General features: G+C 40.9%; 1 protein-coding gene across 14 annotated transcripts in view; it reads left to right on the top strand.

Moving 5' to 3' along the window:
- Positions 1–23,204, top strand: part of MAP2 (microtubule associated protein 2) — a 321,972-nt gene that overhangs the window by 130,441 nt on the left and 168,327 nt on the right. For 12 of the 14 annotated variants that reach the window (XM_082262368.1, XM_082262379.1, XM_082262378.1 and 9 more), the window contains one exon: positions 21,033–21,095. The exons of 1 other annotated variant lie outside the window; for it this stretch is intronic. The gene's annotated coding sequence lies outside the window, so the exon portion shown is untranslated. Of the gene's footprint in view, positions 1–20,755; positions 20,894–21,032; positions 21,096–23,204 lie in introns of those variants that run through there. One more of the 14 variants, XM_082262374.1, reaches the window with a different exon arrangement.

Raw genomic sequence — 23,204 nt, forward strand, 5'->3', positions numbered from 1 at the left:
TCCTAATGCACTCGATATGTAAAACCTGTCATTCGCCTTAACAAACACACCACCAATCAGGTTGTTAATGTATTTTGGGATTCCACTAACGACATATGTTTCAGTTTAAGTTATCTGGTATACCTGTTTGTCTTTTGTTTGTGAATCAACTCTCTTTAACATGACTACTCAATCTTGAGAATACACCCTTGTGCCCTGGAGCTTTTGAAACAATTGTCTAATGCCCAGCAGTTCAGCTACAATAGTTTTGTTTATTGTGCAAGAATCTAAGCTTGTGGCTCACATAGGGTTAATGTGGCATCAGCATTCCTGACACACCATTGGGTATGAGTTGCAAGGTCTCCTTCTCACCCTTCTGGCACTGATGTCCCCGTACACCAGTTTGCACTAAAACGTTTCCTGCTCCCTGCCTACCTTTTTATATAGATGCTGCAGATCACCTCAGCCTTTCTTATGAAGGGATTTACTACTACCACCCTTCTTTTTTTCCCAGCTTATGATTTTCTTCCCTCGCTCTTTTTAGATCATTGCTGATAGGGTTATTATATCCCTGCATATCTTAGAAGATTTTTTATCTATCAGACTCATTCTTCGTTTTATGGACTTTTCTCTTGCTGAGCTCAAACGTGTTCCATTTAAGCTTTTAGCCGTTAACTACTTAGCCTTTTATTGTTTGGATATACCTTTTCTGTCCGAGTTTCCTTTCTCTTCAGCCAAATATTAGATATCCTAGGCTTTGGCTGTTGCCTTAGTAATCATCCTTTTTAGTTGACCACCTTAGCTTTTGGTCTAAAAATGTTCCGGTTTTGATAGTTGCTGTTTTCCTATACCACATTATTGGTTCTTCTCTGCATCGTAAGTTGAGGCTCACATGCTTTTGGATATAAGTTTTCCCTTAGTGGTGATTACTTATCCTAACCCAGAACACCATGTTGATTTGCGATCTTCTTTCATTGGTCATGTCACTTTTCATAGTTCCTCCCATCCTTCCTTTATCTAGTCTTAACTCAGACATTAACCACTTCATATACTCCTTGTAGTAAGATTTTTTTACATGTTGGTTCTCTAATTTGCTGTTGCCCATCCTTCAGTTGGACTGTTTTTTGAAGTCCCAATGTCTAAGGATTGCTACATTCATGTGTCCCTTAAAATCTTTTTCTTGAAGTCCATTGAGGGGCATCGGTCCAGCCCCTCTGTATTATTTGTCTAATGTGATGTTTGTTAAAAATACTAAGCTATTATAATTTGTTGTTTTCCAGTGTCCAAACCTCCTGTAGGCAGCATTGTAATTCAAATATCTAAGAATTATTACATTCCTGTTTCCCTCGGTAGATTTTAAGAAAAAACGTTTACAAAACTCTTATTATCCTCTTTATAATCTGAATTCTGTTAAAAGGTGTAGGAATTTTTCAAGTAATGTGCTGCTGTTAAACAGAAAAAAGACGGGGTATGCTGTAGAACCCCTTTCATTTAGTAATTTCTATGAGGGGTTCATGCTGAAAAAAGAATTGTACCCACCATAAGAAGCCTGTGCTGTCTTCAGGGTAGGGAATAACTATATTTATTCCACTTAGCTTAATTAATAACACTGCAGAGGCATCTGTGGAGACAGGAAAGAATAATGGTACAGTTACTATTTCTAAAGTTGAAAACTGATTCTACTACAATTTATAGACTGCTATATGCTGGTATAAAGAAATTCACCATCTCAGATATATCTTAAAAGTAAAGCAGACTTTTGCAGAGTCATTAAATCCTGTGTGTGGGCTGCACTGTAGAGAATGTAAGTTCCACTAATATTTTCATAGATTTAACACATTTCTCTCCTCTTATACCTATACTACATTTTCTTGTCACTACCTGCATGGCTTGAAAGGAAAACATGGTTAAAAAAATTAAATGGAGTATAAATAAAACCACAAAAAGCCCTAGACAAGAAATTCATGTTTGTACGATGTGGGTGTTTATCAGAGTAAGTCAAACATGGCAGGGTGGGGAGGGTTTTTGCACTCAGGCTTTGAAGGTATCACGCTTGACAAGCTGCATTCTTTACAGTATAATAGGAAGATCCAGAGTGTGAATGTGTATACAGACACCTGTGCCTAGTAAAGATGAATGAACCAACCTAATCTTTTTATTGCTGATATAGTTATTTTTTGAGCTACTGTATATGTTTACCTCAGGAGGAACCAAGACCACGTTAAAAAGCCTTTGCCTAACACCCTACAGCAGGACAATTATTTGCCTCCCTTCCCACGAGGTCCCAAGGTAGTCCACACCCCCCCCCCCCACACCCCTTATATATGATAAGTGCAGCACAATACATAAGCATCAAATGTGTAAAAACCCATGAAACAAAAAAAGCAAAAACAAACAAGTAAATAAAGTCCCAAGTGCCCATGCAAAAGAAAGAATATTTGTATATTCCTCAAATCACAGAAAGGTTAGTGTCCATCAATAGTATTCTTCAGACGTGTCCAAAAACTTGTAAAAGAGACCTTCACACACCACGTGAACACTTCATGTGTGTACAAACTACATTACCAGAAGGCAAAAGCAAATGGTCATATAACCCTTACAGCACACAGCCGTCTTATATCCTAGAGTCCTGCGGTCAGGAATTTCAACTCACATGTACACACAAGAGGTGTTCACGAGGTGTGCGAAGGTTGCTTTTTCACATTTTTTAACACGTCTGAAGAATACTATTGATGGACACTAACTTTTTTGTGATTTAAGGAATTTTTGTCATTTTATTTTTTTATAATTTTTGTTTTTTGCTTTTTTCGTTTCACGGTTCTTACACATATGAATTGTTTTAATGCTTATGTATAGCGTTGCACTTTTTATACAGACCTTAGTGCTGACTGCTCTTTGCGGATATTTCTAAGAGCAGAGTTCCCCTATTGGATATTATATTTGGATTCTTGTCCTCATCCCTCTTTGCGAACATTGGTGCTTCCTTCTACTTGTAAGGTAGATTTTCCTTTCTAATTTCTCTGCTTCTTGCCATAGCAAGTAAGCCACCTGCACGCTCCATCTGCATCCAGAATGGCTGGCAGCTAAGTCTTGTGGTGCCACGCAGCTGCAATCACATGATGCCTCCTCTGTTAGTTACTGCATGGTGCTACAATGTGTTGATAAAAGACTTTAGGGCAAGCATTTATGTCAGCTCTTTTTATCCTCTTCTCTTTCATTGCCTGCTTGTGTTCCTTTTCTAACTGGGTGAATTTGTTGCCTCTTCTTGTATTTTTTCCTTTTTTACTCTTATTAGGATTATTATTCTATAGTTACTTTCTATTTTGATCATACTAGGCATTTATTCATTTATATATGCAGTATCTTATCATGTACATATCAGTGAATGAAGAATTTTTGGGACACTTTAAGATTTGTTTTTTTTTTGTGTATCATTTGGGATTTTTACATATGGCATATGTTGGTGGGATTATGGTGTTATAATTATTTCTACGTTCCTGCTTGCATAGTGACAGTGGGACTCAAAGATAGCTGTGCGAAGTGCTGAGTCTGTGCAGTGAACAGGAATCTACAGTACATAGTGGGCAGCATTTTTGTAGGAGTTTTTATTATTTCTAGGCTACAGATAGATGTGTCTTTCTCTTAGCTCGTTTAGAAACAACCAATCAATCTGTCGCCCAGCCTGAATATGCATAACAATGTTCATTCAATGTACAGATTACTGCATTGGTTTACTTTTTAAATCATTAGTTGCTGCTGTTGTCATTCCAGTTGATTTCCTTAAATGGACTCTGTCACAAGGCATACCACCTCAATGGGGAGCTCTTGCTCTAACTCATCAGCCAGAGCCACCCAGTACTCTTCAGATAGACCACTGCTTCTGCACAGAAAGCAAAGGTGCTCCTTGGCAGGGGACAAGCTTTTCTACTCAAGCTGTAGCTGGTTTCTAAAGAAAACAAATGGTACTTTGCACATCTTTTGTTTTGATGCACCTGGAATTTATTTAGTGGATTAAGGTCCCTTTCACACGAGGCAGACTCCGTCCAGCAGATACGCCTGCTCAGCGGGGGATCCCTCCGCTATTCTCCACTGAGCAGGTGGATGACAGGTCTGTGTCCGCACCACTATGCAGAGCAGACACGGACACAGCTCACTCTCCTCTATGGGGCGGTTGGATGGAAATGATCGGCCTGTCTGTTTCTATCCAACTGTCATCTGATCTGATCCCTCAAACGGATTGGGGGATGGGGGAAGGATCCCCATCCGTCTGTTTTTGGCAGCCCGAGTCAGATGCCGACGGGTGTCAGTGGACATCCGCCGCTCCATAGAGAGCTATGGATGGTCCAATCATGTCCGCCTGAAAAATGGACAAGTGGACCCTATCGGAACGTTCATGTGAAAGGGGCCTAAATCGAAAGTTCAGTTGTGCTTTACCATATGTTTAGGGTACACTTGTTTTCACATCAACATGTGATATTTGTACACTTTTTGTTGTGATTTGTTGCATACATTTTGCATGTTCTTGTTTAAAAAAATAAGTCTTTTGTTTGTTTTGCATACCGTGTAAAAAGTTAGTAAAAGTCTGTGCATTTTACTTGGATACTATTCATTTTCATGTGCCTTAAACGTGAACATGTATGCAGTAAAACAAATGCCTGCCACATTTTCTCTAACATGCTATATTGCTGCACTAAAATAGCAAGGGCCTATTTACCTACCGGTTATGGTGTAAAGTTTAACTGAGTTAGCTGAGCACTTTGCATCAATGTGAGCTGTTTAGATGTGAACCAAAATGATTATTATTCTTACAAATTCTGAAGAATCAATGAACAGTCAGGAAGTAGCAAGCAAATGTCTGTTAACACTAAGCCCCATTCATACTAGTGCGTTTTCTGATGCAATTGCTGTCGCTCAGCACTGCCTGAAAATGAAAGCCACATTCTTCTGTATGGTGCCCGTTCACATCAATGCAGCACATTTTTTTGGAAAAGGGCCGGTGCTACTTGGTGCAGTTACAGCATAATTTTGGTCCCATAGACTTCAATAGAAACACACCAAAAATGCGTGTAAAGTGCATATACACCTGTTTTTGGTGCGTTTTTGGCAGAGTTGTGTCTCCCTCTCTTAAAAAAAACACATAACGTATGAAAAACACATTTAAAACACCACATCATGCTGCAACAGCGTTAGTGTGAACCTAACCTTAAAAGAAAAGTATGGCTTTAAAAAAAAATAAACAGTCATACTCCCCTAGATGGCTGCAACACCGATCGCAGCTACAGCTGTCCCCCACTGCCTCAAAGACCGAGTACTGAGCGATCAATTTCCACTGATCGCCCTTTTCTCAATCTTCAGCTTGCAGAAAGCCAGTGAATGTCAGTCACCAGCTCTCTGCTCTGCCCTTCCAGCACTCACCACAGCACCAGGCTGTGGATGAGGGGGGAGAGGCTGTCTCAGGCTCTCAGTGGCACGCTGAGAGGCTGAGCCAGTTGGCAGTCCAGGCTTCTGGGTGGATCCTGACTGTAAAGTAGTGGTCTTTACTGAGCCTGGACTGGCTGAGTGACATTAGCCGCTAGCTGGCTTTAACCATGCAGTCGGCTGGAAACAGGTAACAAGAGTGCAGAACGAACTGAATTCCTGTGATCTATGGAAGAAGCATAGTCAATATAGCTTGAGCCATATTTCAACATTACTACTTCTTTTTATATAATATACACTATATTACCAAAAGTATTAGGATGCCTGCCTTTACACACACAAACTTAAATGGCATCCAAGTATTGAGTCCGTAGGGTTCAATATTAAGTTGGCCCACCATTTGCAGCTATACCAGCTTCTGGGAAAGCTGTCCTCAAGGTTTAGGAGTGTGTCTATGGTAATGTTTGATCATTCTTCCAGAAGCGCATCTGTGAGGTTAGGCACTGATGTTGGAGAGAAGCCCTGGCTCGCAGTCTGCACTCTTATTAATCCCAAAGATTTTCTATCTGGTTGAAGTCAAGATTCTGTGCAGGCCAGTCAAGTTCCTCCACCCCAAACTTGTTCATCCATGTCTTTATGGACCATGTTTTGTTCACTGGTGCGCAGTCAGGTTGGAACAGAAAGGGCCAACCCAAACTGTTTGCACAAAGTTGGGAGCATAAAATTGTCCAAAAAGTCTTGGCATGCTGATGCCTTAAGATTTCCCTTCACTGGAACTAAGGGTCCAAGCCCAACCCCTGAAAAACAACCCCACACCATAAACCCCATGTACCAAATTATTTGGACCAGTGCAGAAAGTAAGGTCCATAAAGACATGGATGAGCGAATTTGGGGAGTTTAGAGAGTTATATAATTCAGCCATTGTGATGCAATAAAGCTATGTACCCCTTTTTTAAAGGTTGAATTTCACCATGGGAGTGAGCTTATGTCAAGTACCCATTCAATTGTGCATATATATTGGCAGTGCACCCTATTACCCTGGGTACATATGCCACTGCTTGAGAACCTTTAATTGGAAACAAAGGGGTTGTTTTACAAAGAAACTGGAGAGCGCAAAATCTGGTGCAGTTGTGCAAGCTTTGACAATAAAACCTGATTGCTGATTGGTTTCTATGCAGAGCTGCACCAGATTTTGAACTCTTCATCTTTAGTAAATTAACCTCAAAGCCTAACTGACAGGGAGACATGCTTAACGAGGACATGGGCAATATTTTAATTTCTTTTGACTTCACAAAAAAGATGCCAATTTAGAGAAAAGGTTTTCACTTGTGAATACTGTTTATCTCTAATAAGCATTAACAATAGCAGTGTCTTTTAACCACTTAAGCCCCAGAAGATTTTACCCCCTTCCTGACTAGGGCCTATTTTGCGATTCGGCACTGCGTGACTTTAACTGAAAATTGCGCGGTCGTGCGACGCTGTACCTAAACGAATTTGGCGTCCTTTTTTCCTCACAAACAGAGCCTTCTTTTGGTGGTATTTGATCACCTGTGCGATTTTTTGATCATGCGCTATAAACAAAAAAATAGCATCAATTTTGCAAAAATAACAATATTTTTCACATTTCTTATATGAAATTCCCCCCAAAAAATGTAAAAATCGAAATTTTTTAACATTTTAGGCCAATTTTGTTTTACCATATGTATGTATTTTGATTGGTTTGCGCAAAAGTTATTGCGTTTACTAACAAAGGGAAAGATTTTTTGTCATTTTTGTTGTTTTTGTTTTTTAACGCGTAATGGCGGCGGTCTTCGATTTTTTTTGCGGGACTGCGACATTGGGGCGGACAGATCGGACCCTTGACTGACATTTTTGACACTTTGGGGGTTACCAGTGACATTACTACAGTAATCAGTGCTATACATATGCACTGTTACTGTAAAATTACACTGGGAGGGAAGGGGTTAACTTTTTTTGAGAGGGAGGGGTTAAGTGTGTCCCTAGGGGCGTGTTTCTAACTGTGATTGGCTGTGGCTTGATGTGTAAGAACAGTGATCAACGGTCCTACATAGTAGAACCGTTTGATCACCATTCTTACACAGGGGAGACTGACAGGCCGCTTTGTTTACACTAGCCGCCTGCCTTTCACCCGCTGTCATGGACGATCGCGAGTGCTCACGCGCGGGGGGGTCCGTGACCAAGCAGGAGCGCGCATCCGGCGGCGCGCGCTCGCTCCCAAAACCCTTACAGGCTAGCGACGTAGCCCTACGTCGCTTTGCCTGTGAGGGGCTGACTGTCGACGTAAATAGTCGTGCGGCAGTCGGCAAGTGCTTAACACCTGAAACATGTTTGAATATTTTATCATCGGGACATAACTTTGTTTTTGCTCCATCAGAAAAAATACAGAGGAATTTGGGATCTTTTTCTGTTTAGTATCCTTTAGCGAATGTGCCCCATAGTGACATTTTCTGAACCCAATGTGCTCCATCTTTTCTTTCCTGCATCTCCCAATCTCCTGCTTTATGTACTGGTTATTGTTAATTTATTGATGACGAGTTCCTGTCTTTACAAGGCTTTTCCTTTATTAACCAAAGCACATTAGCTGCTTGTACACAGATGGTGAAACAAACCACAGCTTTTCCTAAATCTTCCACTCCCAGAATTGCCTGGAGCACATTGGATGATATTTTACTTACATTAAAGGAGGACCTGACTCCAGGCCCTAAGGCACAATTGCCAACCTCTAAACTTTGCCTCTCGAAGTGCACTCACCTAGGCACGTTCGGAGACGATGAAACACCAGTAAAACGATTGAATACACAAATGAAATACATATAGTGGAGTTGTTTTAGCCACCAAATAGTTCGCTTTTTTTGTCCATCCACTCCTGAGATTTACACAGCTCTTCCACACAGAACAGCCTTGCCTGTCATATCAGGAGACCTGATTTTTCTCTGTTGCAGTTTGGTAACACGTACAGGTCTTGTTCTTTCACCAGCATATGACTTAAAGCAAAACTTCACTCTCTTAATTAACATTTAAAAATTTTAATCCTTATGCTACTAGCATTAGTAAGTACTGTAGATAGGAAGGTTTATCATATTTACTTGTTGTAAACTTTTTATTTATACTTCTTCTGTTACTTTACGGTTTTCAGACCTAGGCAAATTATGTCATACACCCCAGGAGTATTCAGGAGGGGAGGAGTGGTTTTCTCAGCTAAGCACATCCTACTGTCTGCATGCCTGAGCTAAGGGCAAATAGATTCCACGAAGTAAATGCTACATGAATCATCTTCCCTTACTTAAGATGGCCACAGCCAGAAATGTTAGATGGGTGTTTCTGAAAGTGATTTCTCATCAAAATAAAGCATCGAGTAGATGGATGTGTGAATTTCTTTTGAATATTAAAAATTAATTGAATAGCATTTTTGGTTTGTGGTGCTCAGTTGCAGTGTAGTTTCGCTTTAAAGTGAGTAGTAGAAGTAGCAGGCTGATAAGCTCATCTCTCTGTCGCTATGCTCTCTTCTCCTATCAGCGTGTTTCTTTATTAGCAGATAACCGCTGTAGTACAACTGATTGGCTTCTTGTGCTGCTTCTTCCTCTACCAATCTGAATTCTGCTGTACAGTGTGTACAAGCCTAATACCTAGTCATAATTAGGTTCTTAACGTGCTTACATTAAAAAAAATATTTAAAAATGTATTAATGGATACAGAGCTGCAATAATTTGTGCCTTTTATATCTGTCCTGAGTAAGGCTTTAACCGGTTGCCGACTGCGCACAGTATATTTACTGCGGCAGTCAGCCCCGGCCAGGCAGAGTGACGTAGGTCTACGTCGCTCGCCTGTCACTGCTATTAGAGCCAATAGCGGGCGAGCGCGCGCCCGCTGAGGCGCGCGCCCGCCTCGGCTCGTTCAGGGAGGAGTGCGGGCGTGTGATCGGGTCCGCCGGTCACTCGCCGATCGTCGGTACAGCGGGAGAAAGGCAGAGCGGCTTATGTAAACAAGCCGCCTGTCATTCTCCCCTGTGTAAAAATGGAGATCAGACGGTTCTACTATGTAGAACCGTTGATCTTTGTTTTTACACCAATAGCATTGTCCCACTACAGTTAGAATCACGCCCCTAGGACACATGTAACCCCTCCCTGTCCAATACAGTTAACCCCTTCCCTGTCAGTGTCATTTTTGCAGTAACAGTGCATATATATAGCACTGATTACTGCAGTAATGTCACTGGTACCCCCAAAAGTGTCAAAAATGTCAGTCAAGGGTCCGATCTGTCCGCCACAATGTCGCAGTACCGCAAAAAAAATCGCAGATCGCCGCCATTACTCGTTAAAAAAAAAACCACCAAAAATGACAAAAATCTTTCCCTTTGTTAGTAAACGCGATAACTTTTGCGCAAACCAATCAAAATACGCTTTTTGTGATTTATTTTTACCAAACATATGTAGCATAAAACAATTTGGCCGAAAATGTTAAAAAATTTTGATTTTTACATTTTTTTGGGGGGAATTTCATATAAAAAAAAGTGAAAAATATTGTTATTTTTGCAAAAATTACGCTCTTTTTTTGTTTATAGCGCATGATCAAAAAATCGCACAGGTGATCAAATACCACCAAAAGAAAGCTCTGTTTGTGGTAAAAAAAGAACGTGAAATTTGTTTAGGTACAGCGTCGCACGACCGCGCAATTATCCGTTAAAGTCACGCAGTAAAAAATCGCAAAAAACCCCCTGGTCAGGAAGGGGGTAAAATCTTCCGGGGCTTAAGTGGTTAAAGCCCAACTCCAGGAAAAATCTAATTTAAATTAATATTAAAGGCAGATTTAAAAAAAAGAAATAACAGACATGTCATATTCATATTCATATTCCTATTCTCTCTCCTCATTGGCTTACTGGCTGTGATTGACGGTAGTGGGAGCCGATGCATTGTGCATTAGTTACCTTACTCCTCTTCTTGATTCCAAACACCTCGTCATAAGCCATCCTGCAGTGTAATGGTTCAAACTCACAGTTTCTTAGGGTCACCGTGACCTAACAATTTCCCCTGTCTTCTTGGACATTGGTCCTCTCATTGCCCTCATTGAGTTATCCTGCCTCTTGAGCCAATGAGAGAAGAACTGGCAACTGGAAGTGTTGCCTCCACCAGTAGAAGGTGTCTACATCATGCAGGTAGTGATGTGTACACCGGAAGAATGACAGGAAGTTAACAGTAGAAGAGTGAAGATTCATCATTCAACCATGGCTTCAGGTAAGCAAATTGGGCATATCAGTAGTTAGTTAGAGGGAGGTGGGAGGAGTGGCTGCTTATATCTTTAAAATTGGCTTTACCTCTGGACATCTGTGCATGTGTATTCATGAGAGTAGATATAGTGTAAGCTCATTTGCTAACTGTTATACCGTGCTGGCAATCCCACCACACACCACAGACTTTGAGTAAACTGTAAGTTGCCATGAGCTATGGCATTTTTATTTTGAGGGGAAAGAAAAGATACCTCACGTTCAGTTACCTTACTTAGAACTTCATACCTTCCCCATCACTGTATCTTTTAAAATAGCTTTTATATCCCATGCAATAAGTTTGAGTTACTATGCATTTTTAAAAGCTTTTTATTTTATAATTTGTGTTGAATTCGAAAGGCTGAGATTTTTGATAGAGTGGAGATGGATTAGAACACATATTAGGTTTTAATTGCTACCTCTGCCCCCATTAGGGATATTCACCCTCTCTATTTGTCCTGTTTACCATTATCATCAAAAGTGAAAGTAAAAGAAATTCCCAAATTTTGGGTTGTCCCCAAAGCAGTAATAAAGGGGAAATCTTCCAATAGGGATCATAATTCTGGTGACATGGGGGCCCCAATGGATTCCCCTATTTTGTGCTGATTTCCTCTCATTTCCTGTTTTGGATATAGGACAGGAAGTAAAGGTAAATCTCATGATCCAATGAGACATAAATGACAAAAAAAAAAAAAAACCTGACAGGTGTTATTAACTCTAGCCAAAATAAAATAAATGTCTTGCCTATAGTTCGCTGTTTTTTTAACCAATATTAATTCATTTTTCTTCTTGTCAAACAATGTCATTTGTTATGCGATGGTCTACCTCCCTCCCTTCCCCTGCAGGGCTGGGGTCTAAAACATTACCCTGAACTGTAATCTTTGTTTTTACCCCTTCAGGCCACTGAATGCCCAGGAGATGGCAAGGATTGGTGATCATATGATTGGCTGTGATTGGCTGTCACTTTGGTTATTTAATTAGGAGCCAGTCCTGCCGGCTGCCAATTGTTAATGGGGGCTGAAAGCTGCCTTTGACAACAAAACAGAAACATGGGCCACCAAGTGACGCATATGTGCACATAAAGTCCACCCATTTGCTGCCACACATATGTGTACATGGTAACAAGTTTCCCTATTTGTTTATAGCTACTTAAAATAGATGAAGGGCTTTAAATAGATCTCTTCTTTCCAATTTTGCGTGTTGAGTGAATTGCATTAAATCCACTTTATTTGCCCCACACATACTTAAGGATTCTATATGTTTTCAATTTAATTTACAGCAGTTTACCTACAAGAAGCATTGGTGAATATGAAAGCACTTAGTGTAATTAGTAAATTGAGTGAGCTGCCTTATATACAGGAGGCATATAAAGACATTCATAAAAACTCTATTTTGCAGCAAAATGTTCTAATGGTAGCCACAATTAACAGAAAACCCATCTGGCAAAGCTGTGGAGGATCATTTCCCCCAAATTTGGGGTTTTGCAGGCTGTAGGTCATGGCAAACAAAGTTGCATTGGATATGTACAACTGTAATGGTGGAGTGGAAAGTGACACTTTGCACTTTATTCATCCTTTGGTCATTTCTTTGATGGAAAGATTCCACTTACTGCATTTCTCGCAGATGACAACTTGGACTGCATTAGGAGGGAAATACAAATATATCCATATAGTTTGCAGGAGCTGTTTAGTTCTTCATGTATTACACACTGTGAACAATATTTCCCGGGGTGGAAAGGGGAGTTTCAATATTCTGTAAAATGTAAAAGGTACTTTTACATTTGAATTATGTTCTTGGGATTAAAGGATTTTCAATTCTCAACATGAAATTCATTTTTACCAGCGTTTTATTCTGTTAGATAGCTACTAAACCCTTAGGCACTTAAATTAGCTGACTTGGCGATGACAGTATGTCTCATGGCATGTACAAGGCACAGTGAGGGCATTCCAAATTTCGAGTTTCAAATTCTGAGTTACGAGGAATTCCTAATTCCACATTCCAAGTTACAAATTCCAGATTATGAATTCCAAGTTCCAAATTTTGAATTCTAAGTTCCAAATTCTGAGTCCCGAATTCCAAATCCCAAGTTTCCACTTCCAAATTTCGAGTTCCGAATTCCAAGTTCCGAATTCCAAATCTTAAGTCCCAAGTTCTGAATTGCACGTTTCGATTTTCAAATTCCAATATTCATGTTCCAAGTTACAAATTCCAAGTTCCAGTAGGAAGGTATCACATAAGCTACAGCAGTTAGATGCGTGGGTGTTAAAGGAAAGGAGAAAGTGTGTTACTAAAGCATTTGACCAACCTAGAGAACAAGTTATACTGATTTTTAGGATTCCAGCGTCGGATGGTTACAAAGTTTGATGTAGTTAGGTAAGGGAAGGTGACTCCCACTGTTTAGTGGTACAATTAATTTTTGCTCTACCCAAGTAAGTGGGAGTTTTTTTTTATGAATACAATGTAATTTGTTTTCAAGCATTATTAAAAGCCAAAACCAAAACTGTATTATATTGTATCATTAGATGAAGTGGCTGTAAAAGTTTTCTTTTTTAGGCTGTCTTTACCTGATAATCTGGTCAGTAAAATACCTCCTGTATTAGAGCGCCTCCACTCTGGATAAAGAAGCACAGCGGGTACCTTTGGACAGCAGCATTGTTAATCTGGGGTAAAAGGAGTGTTAGATGTACTAGAAGATTTAGATACACTAACACACTGAAGCTGAGTGCCAAGCTAACACTTTATAAGCAATTACAGCAACAGTTTTTTTTATCTTTTGGGACCAAGAGTGAACATAGAAAAAGCTGATTATTAAAAGCACACCTGCTAGTGTTAAATGGTTTGTCTGAACCTTGTAACTGCTAAATCTGCAGAAAAAAAAAACATCTATTACACACTAATAGAGAGACTAAATCTTCTTAGCAGAGACACATACAGCCATAAAAACTTGACAAGGATTCTAGACCCTCACCAGTATATTCAAAACTACAAAAAATAGTTTGTGCTTTAGATACATTCTTGAACGTCCTTCAGAAGGAAGGAGATCATGCCCGTGCAGCTGCGTGATCCTGGTGTGCCTGTGTTCCCCAGACACAGTGCAACACCGATCAGCAGGAGGGCTCTGTGATCAGCCCTCCTGATTATATAATGGCTGTGTCCAATCACAGCCATCATGTAATGTAAACACAGCTGTTGTAACGGCGATCAGCTCTGCTTCTTCTCACACAGAGCCTTTCAGTGAGGAGAAGGAGAGCAGATCTGTGCTGCCAGCCGGGGATCAGTAAGTTTTGAGCTTTTTACTGCTTTTTACACACTGATCACCCAGCCTGTGTCCCCAAAACAGTGTCTACAACACAGTGAAAACACCTGCCACACATCTGTCCCAGTAAAAATAATCTGTTATAGTGAACATCTGTCTGTGATCATCTGCCACATCTGTCCGTGATAATCTGCCACATCTTTCCGTGATAATCTGCCACATCTTTCCGTGATCTGCCACATCTGTCCGTGATCATCTGGCGCACATCTGGTGCACATCATCTGCCATATCTGCCAGTGATCATCTGGCACACCTGTCTGTAATCATCTGCCACACCTGTCTGTAATCATCTGCCACATCTGTCTGTGATCATCTGCCACATCTGTCCATAATAATCTGCCACATCTTTTTGTGATCTGCCACATCTGTCCGTGATTATCTGGTGCACATCATCTGCCACACCTGCCAATGATCATCTGCCACACCTGTCTGTAATCATCTGCCACACCTGTCTGTAATCATCTGCCACATCTGTCTGTGAGCATCTGCCACATCTGTCTGTAATCATCTGCCACAACTGTCTGTGATCATCTACCACATCTGTCTGTGATCTGCTACATCTGTCTCAGTGAACATCTGCCACATCTGTCCATGATCTGCCACATCTGTCCCAGTTAACATCTGATCATCTGGCACACATCACCTGCCACATTTGTTTGTGATCACCTGCCACATCTATCTGTAATCATCTGCCACATCTGTCTGTGATCATCTGCCACATCTGTCCATGATCTGCTACATCTGTCTGTGATCTGCCACATCTGTCTCAGTGAACATCTGCCACATCTGCCCATGATCTGCCACATCAGTCCCAGTGAACTTCTGCCACATCCCAATAATCAACATCTATCACATATATGACACATCTGTCCCAGGAATCATCTGCACACATCTGCCCACATGGCTAAAAATGTATTTAGCAGCGAAGAGGCTTTCCGTATACTCCAGAGCATGTCCGACGAGAGTAGCCGGGCTCTCTCTCTCTCTCTCGGACTCGGATAGCGAGTATCGGCCAGTAGAAAGCATGTTCAAAGGACTCATTATGCCTCCTAGAATATATATTGGGGTGTTTTCTTATCAAAATGGGGTAATTTTTGTGGGTAATTACATTGCCCAGGTGCTCCAGGGCCTTCAAAAATGTGATAGGTACTCAGGAAATGAAATGTGTAATTTCAGGCGCTTCTTGGATTTTGGGCCTCTGTATGTGGCCAGGCTGAGTAAAAGTCTCACACATGTGGTATCGCCATACTCAGGAGGAGTAGCAGCATATACAGTATTTTGGGGTGTAATTGCAAGTTTATCTATGCCATGTGTAAGAAATAACTTATTAATATGACAATTTTATGGAAAAAAAATCTTCATTACCCAAACTATTGTGGTCAAAAAATTGCAACTTCAAAAAACTCACTATGCTTCTTACTAAATGCCTTGGACTGTCATCCTTACAAAAAGGGGTAATTTTGGGGGGTAATTGTACTGTCCTGACATCTTAGGGCCTCAAGAAATGAGATAGGTAGTCAGTACTAGGGATGATCGAATGGTTCGGGTCGACCATCGGTTCAAACCAAACATTGACTGTTCGAAATTCGTCCGAATTCCAAACTTTTTGCGATAAAAGTTCGGAATTCGGCACCAGAACCGCCCAAAATGCAATGGGACAGGAACTGGGCTTTAAAAGCCCGTGATTGGACCAGAAACGTGAGTAAAAGCCAATTGAGGGGGCAGGAGGATGCTAGGAATGTGATTGGAGTGACTAGGGGGTCCAGAGGCCAATCAGTAGTGAATACGCCCCCCAGTATATAACATAGCCCCGCCAAATCTCTAGCACTGTAATACAGGGGCTGTGGAAGAGAGTGGAAGCAGTTCTGTTACTCCTGCTGCAAAAGTGTCATTTAGCAATTATTAGTGTGAGGAAAGGGATATCTAGTGGTGTTAGGGTACTATATACCACTATAGTTAGATTCAATAATCTAGTTTCTGTAGGGAAAGTGTTAAGTGTCAGGGTGACTGTAGTGTACTTTAGGGTGAACTGACTCTGACTGCTATGCCAGGGTGACAGAACTCATCCATGTCAGGGTGAACGCCATAAGAAAAAGATAATTTTTCTTAGAATTATTAGTCGAGCAGGGATGGGGCTCCGCTCCTTTTATGCCAGGGTGACAGAACTTATCCATGTCAGGGTGACCGCCATAAGAAATATATAATTTTTCTTAGAATTATTAGTAGAACAGGGATGGGGCTCCGCTCCTGTCACACCTGGGCGTTTTTGTTTCAGGCGTTTATTGGGCTTTTTTGTGGACGTCTTTGGAGGCAGGCATGACATCTGAACTTCTGTGTAGGGGTATATATACACACACACATATATGTATATATACACACACACACATATAGGTGTAAAAGGAGCGGAACCCTATCCCTGAGCTACTGAAATTATTTGCAGGGATAGTGTTACCCTCCTTTCACACATATATGTGTGTATGTGTATATATATATGTGTGTGTGTGTGTGTATATATACCCCTATACAGAAGTTCAGATGTAATGCCTGCCTCCAAAGACGCCCAAAAAATGCCCAATAAACGCCTGAAACAACACACCTGGGCGTTTTTGTTTTAGGCGTTTATTGGGCATTTTTTGGGCGTCTTTGGAGGCAGGCAAGACATCTAAACTTCTGTATAGGGGTATATATATACACACACACACACACACATATATATATATATATATATATATATATATACAGTGGGTACGGAAAGTATTCAGACCCTCTTAAATTTTTCACTCTTTGTTATATTGCAGCCATTTGCTAAAATCATTTAAGTTCATTCTTCTTCCTCATTAATGTACACATAGCACCCCATACTGACAGAAAAACACAGAATTGTTGACATTGTTGCAGATTTATTAAAAAAGAAAAACTGAAATATCACATGGTCCTAAGTATTCAGACCCTTTGCTGTGACACTCATATATTTAACTCAGGTGCTTTCCATTTCTTCTGATCATCCTTGAGATGGTTCTACACCTTCATTTGAGTCCAGCTGTGTTTGATTATACTGATTGGACTTGATTAGGAAAGCCACACACCTGTCTATATAAGACCTTCCAGATCACAATGCATGTCAGACCAAATGAGAATCATGAGGTCAAAGGAACTGCCTGAAGAGCTCAGAGACAGAATTGTGGCAAGGCACAGATCTGGCCAAGGTTACAAAAAGATTTCTGCTGCACTTAAGGTTCCTAAGAGCACAGTGGCCTCCATAATCCTCAAATGGAAGACGTTTGGGACGACCAGAACCCTTCCTAGAGCTGGCCGTCCGGCCAAACTGAGCTATCGGGGGAGAAGAGCCTTGGTGAGAGAGGTAAAGAAGAACCCAAAGATCACTGTGGCTGAGCTCCAGAGATGCAGTCAGGAGATGGGAGAACGTTGTAGAAAGTCAACCATCACTGCAGCCCTCCACCAGTCGGGGCTTTATGGTAGAGTGGCACGACGGAAGCCTCTCCTCAGTGTAAGACACATGAAAGCCCGCATGGAGTTTGCTAAAAAAACACCTGAAGGACTCCAAGATGGTGAGAAATAAGATTCTCTGGTCTGATGAGACCAAAATAGAACTTTTTGGCCTTAATTCTAAGCGGTATGTGTGGAGAAAACCAGGCACTGCTCATTACCTGTCCAATACAGTCCCAACAGTGAAGCATGGTGGTGGCAGCATCATGCTGTGGGGGTGTTTTTCAGCTGCAGGGACAGGACGACTGGTTGCAATCGAGGGAAAGATGAATGCGGCCAAGTACAGGGATATCCTGGACAAAAACCTTCTCCAGAGTGCTCTGGACCTCAGACTGGGCCGAAGGTTTACCTTCCAACAAGACAATGACCCTAAGCACACAGCTAAAATAACGAAGGAGTGGCTTCACAACAACTCCGTGACTGTTCTTGAATGGCCCAGCCAGAGCCCTGACTTAAACCCAATTGAGCATCTCTGGAGAGACCTAAAAATGGCTGTCCACCAACGTTTACCATCCAACCTGACAGAACTGGAGAGGATCTGCAAGGAGGAATGGCAGAGGATCCCCAAATCCAGGTGTGAAAGACTTGTTGCATCTTTCCCAAAAAGACTCCTGGCTGTATTAGATCAAAAGGGGGCTTCTACTAAATACTGAGCAAAGGGTCTGAATACTTAGGACTATGTGATATTTCAGTTTTTCTTTTTTAATAAATCTGCAACAATGTCAACAATTCTGTGTTTTTCTGTCAGTATGGGGTGCTATGTGTACATTCATGAGGAAGAAGAATGAACTTAAATGATTTTAGCAAATGGCTGCAATATAACAAAGAGTGAAAAATTTAAGGGGGTCTGAATACTTTCCGTACCCACTGTATATATATACACATACACACATATAGGTGTGAAAGGAGGGTAACACCATCCCTGCAAATAATTTCAGTAGCGCAGGGATAGGGTTCCGCTCCCTTTACACCTATAAGTGTATATATATGTGTGTGTGTGTATATATATATACCCCTGTGAAACTGTACAGCACCATGCAATTCCGAGCAGCACAATTTTTTAAAAAAAAAGGTCTGAGTCTTCTTTATCTATGTTGCTGGGGGTCAGGCAACCCACTGAAATTAATGGGTTACCCTACCTGCAGAACACTGGTTGCACTAATTTGAACAGGATCTAACAGATCTTTAAAACTAGTCCTCTCTGGCCTCTCTCTCTACATGTACTGTGAAGTAATGCATCCTCAAAGATCACAACAAAGACTCTAAAGTTGGGATTCCGTAAGTTTCTAGCAGTTTAGAAACATTGGCTGTGTGTTTATATTGGAAGTCTGACAGACTGCCAAGAGTTTGCTTCCATATAAAGTAAAGGGAAAGAAGTTGTGATTTCTGTGCTTGAAAACTTTGAAGATTAACTTCTCCAAATACCTAAAGCTACAGATGTGAATGGAGGCTTTTTTCAAAGTACTTTTAAAGCTGAATTCTTTCTATTGTATACTTACATCTGTCGAGCATGGGACAATGTATAGTATGGATTATGGATTACGCTGCACACGTACACAGGGACATTCCAATGATTTCCAGCCTTCCAAGCAGTTCATCATGTACTAGTAACCTATACTGACCTTGTGTCAAGATGGACCAATGCAAGCAAGTGTGCCATATGAATATTTTCTGGAGTTTAGCTTTAATGCTTGTTCAGAATATGTTAATATGCATTGCCTGTACACAGGTAGTTTTAATGCATTACTAAGGTGTATGAGAAGCAAATCTTCTAGCAACCTGTATATTTCAGTGGCACCTGTTCTCATTCTTGCTCCTAAAAGCTAAAAACAATGGTAGGCAAACTGCATAATAAATGTATAGATCACATGTTTAATGAATTTTAAAGCGGTTCTTCAGCCAAGTCTACAAAATCTGTAGCTGCTTACTTTTAAGAAGCAAACAATCACCTGTCCAAGGATCGAGCACTGTCCCCACCTAGGCTGGTTCTTCACCATGTTAACTATAGGCAGCCAGCTGTGACTTATTGCGACTTCATAGCCGGTTGCCAACTGCACATGCGCAAGCCACGCTGCGCATTGTGAATGGTCTTGCAGCCTTCTCAGACCCGTGACCTGACCAGGGAGGTTGGTGGAGGGGAATGGAGGTTTGATTTGAGCTTAGGTAGGAGCAGATACCCATCAAAACTAGGTACTCCCTCCACCCAAAAAAATATATTCCAAATATGGCAGAGGAGGAAGGGTGGGAGGAGGAGCACTTCTCCTTTTGAGTGAAGTTCTGCTTTAAACTGCACTTTAAAAAAACATGTAAATGCAGTTAATTCCACTTCAAATGCTCAACCAATAGAAAAAGCCTAGATCAAAACATACAACAAAGCACACAAAGTGACATTTTTACACAATTAATTGTTACTTTGTTTGCTAAGGCTTTCTGTGGCCAGTGTACAAGCTAAACATGTTACTTTACATCAGTGGCACGAATCTTCCCACCTCAGTGACATCACCGCAATGAGAGTTAATATACTGCATTCTCATGAATACTAGCTCAGCCTACAACATGGCTGTCACCACACTGTGTAGGTGACAAGGTAATTTTTACATGTTAAATCTGTCGAGCGCTTGTTTTAGACTCAAAGGTAGGTCCACCTTTAAGTCTTTGTCCATTGGAGGAATAGGATGAGGTACTCCAATGCTGTAATCTGAGATATAACTGGCAATTAAGATGCCCGTCAGGTAACTGACGATAAAATCCTGTGACAAGGTCCTCTATGTAGACACCAGGACATCTTCTCATTGAGAGTGAACGATGACGCGCCTCTTGTCTGCTTTTCCTTCTAGAACATTCCAGGGCTGGTGGAGAGCTTTCTGTTTATTCCTAGATGTCGCTTATCATTTTATATGCTTTGCATATTAACCTTCCTTTCCTGTCTGGTTCCTTACAACACATTTCTTCCTCGTTTTCACTTCCCATCCTTTGTTTCCATCATGTTCCTTCCATCTTAGCACCTGCTCATTTACCCATCTTTCCTCTCACCGCCTTTCTTGCTCTCATTTACCTCCTCCTCCTCTTCACCAAAATATTTTTCATCTTTTTTTTTTTTTCCTGCACTCTTTCTCCTTTCGCTCCCCAACCCCCTCCTTTTTTCCTCCCTCCCTCTCTGCCTCCCTCGCCCCCTCTCCTCAGTACCACTGCAGGCTTCACGGAGACAGGCTGGTGGTTGACACAGTCCTAGGCAGAGGGAGCCGGTGGAGAGATAGGGAGGGAGTGAATAAAGTGGATCTCAGCCTGTGTATTTCGCAGGAGGCTATTAACCAGTTCTGCCAGTGCCCTCTCCCTAAGCATCAGCTGAATTAAAACAAAGAGCATTATGCTGCAGTGCCAGGGAACAGAAGGTGTGTTAAATCCACATCGCTGCTGTCTGCAGATCTTCTCTCGTTACAGGCAGTGCATCTTCTTTCAGTGCTTTATACAAAAAAAACCCTAACGTTTTGTCCTCTTGTCCCCCCCACCCTCTGTGTTTTATTTCTCCAGTTCCTGCTTGATTCGTGCTTTTGTTCCTGCCTCTCCTTCCTGCTACAGCATCCGGATAAAGAGGTATTTATGCCAGTGCTGAAATATGTCTATCTTCTTAGCTGTGCCAATAACCTACAGATTGCTACTTGTAGAGATCAGTCAATCTATGCTATTACTATTACAGTAAATGTATTAGCTAAACTAATGAAAAGGTATTTGCTTTGAAACAATCGACAGATTATGGCCCACTTAGCATTGTAGAGACAGAAAGACAGCATATTCAGTAGCTTTGTGCATGGATGTCTTTTATTTCCAGAAGAGGATAGACTGTGGGGTTAGTGCGATCCATTTTTTATTCTGCGTTTTATTAACTTATTGATGGTCGCTATCATTTTTCAGGAGCATGGGTAATCCTTGTACTGGAAAATTGTGTTAGCTTTGTAGCCAGCGGATATAGGGTTAAGTCATAGTATTTGTAGGGAGGGGGCTGTTTTTGATGATTGCTCTGACACTATTGTTTGCGCTTTTTTTGTTGCACGGTGTATTTTTTTCGCTGCATCATCCGTGTGTTGCAGGACTAGTGGAGGTGCAGACAGAGACAGACCCGCCTGCTGAATCAGCAACTAACAGAGGGCCTCCGTCTTTGGAGGAGCATCTTCATCTAGAGGGATATACACTGATATATAGAAACTAAGACTGAACATAAAATCATAACCTGTTGTGCACATGATTAATTATGCTCACCATATGTCACTACGTATGTACAATGCAAATTGACTTTAGATTCTTGAACAAGAAATCTATCAAGAAAAATATATTCAAGAATAGGATAAAAATCTGGACCTGAATGGCACTTTACAGATACAAGATCCATCATCTTGAACACATAATGTTGAAAGTTTGGTTAAAAGCTTATATATTTTCTGTACCTAAACTACTTAGGATGCAGTGTCACCTGTGCAATGCATTAACATTGTGTTAAAATGGTGATAAAATGAAATGATAAATGTATCCTTGGTGAGATCATGGGTGGGATACACCATATCTGCACCAAGCAGCAATCCATAAAGATAGTGAAGAATGTAGATGCAGATCTGAACTATGTCATCCAGCCCTGCTGGCAGTCCGCAGCTTTGCTGGTTTGTATTGCAGTAATTGATAATTTGCCAAGGCTCAAATTTCAATACGTGTAATAAATTATTGTATAGAACAATGATGTGCACTAACCAACACCAACCAATCACAGATACCTTTTAGCAGTTCAGTTTTATCAGGATGTAGAAAGCTGAGTTGTGATTGGTTGTTTTTGATTTGCAGCACATAATTCTTTCTTTGTCAATTTTTTTTGAATAAAGGTCATAGTCTTTGTTGATTTTGTATCACTTATGCGATTCTACTTGGGTTTTGTTGTTTTAGAGTACACAAACAAAGCTTTTTTCTAATGTAAGGCCTTCAGGGACAATATTTACATTGTTGGGTACAAAACCATTGTTCCATTCTTTGTTTACATTGTATTGTATTACTAAAATTACTAAAAGAAAAGCATATTCCCTTCACTCATTTCCCTTCACCCATGCCATTCTCAGGATTTGGACCTACCAATAACAACGACATGTAGTGCACTAGACATACCTAATCATTCAGGTCCAATGTGGGCAGGGGCTTCACTATAGCCATAGAAGACCATTCAACAGCTATCAGACTCAGAAGCACAGAGGGCACAAAACTGTGTGACTACTCACGCAATAACATTTGGCAGATAAGCTTGAATAAAATGACATATATATGGTTTGGTAACCTTTATTTTGCTATGAAGGCAATTATTAAACTGCATCCCCAGAGGAACTGCCTTTGAAATACAGATTAGAGTGGAACTTGCAGTAAAATGTTCATACTTACCTTCCCACTCTTTGGAACTTTGGATGTGACGTCACCGTCCTTCTAGCGAGATTCCTGGGGAATGCAGAGCAGGCTAAAGGGTTGATCTACCAAAGGCAAATAGACTGTGCACTTTGCAAGGTGCAGTTACCCTCTGTTAGTGGATTTGCTCCAGAGCTTAGTAAATGAGGTAAAGCTTCACTTTGCAAAAGACTACCCAATCACGTGCAAGGAAAAAAAAAAAAAAACAGCATTTTTGCTTGTACATGATTGGATGATGGGAGTCAGCAGAGATTTTTCTCATTTACTAAT

Source organism: Pelophylax lessonae (assembly GCF_965119305.1).
Source record: "Pelophylax lessonae genome assembly, chromosome: 6".
NCBI lineage: Eukaryota > Metazoa > Chordata > Amphibia > Anura > Ranidae > Pelophylax > Pelophylax lessonae.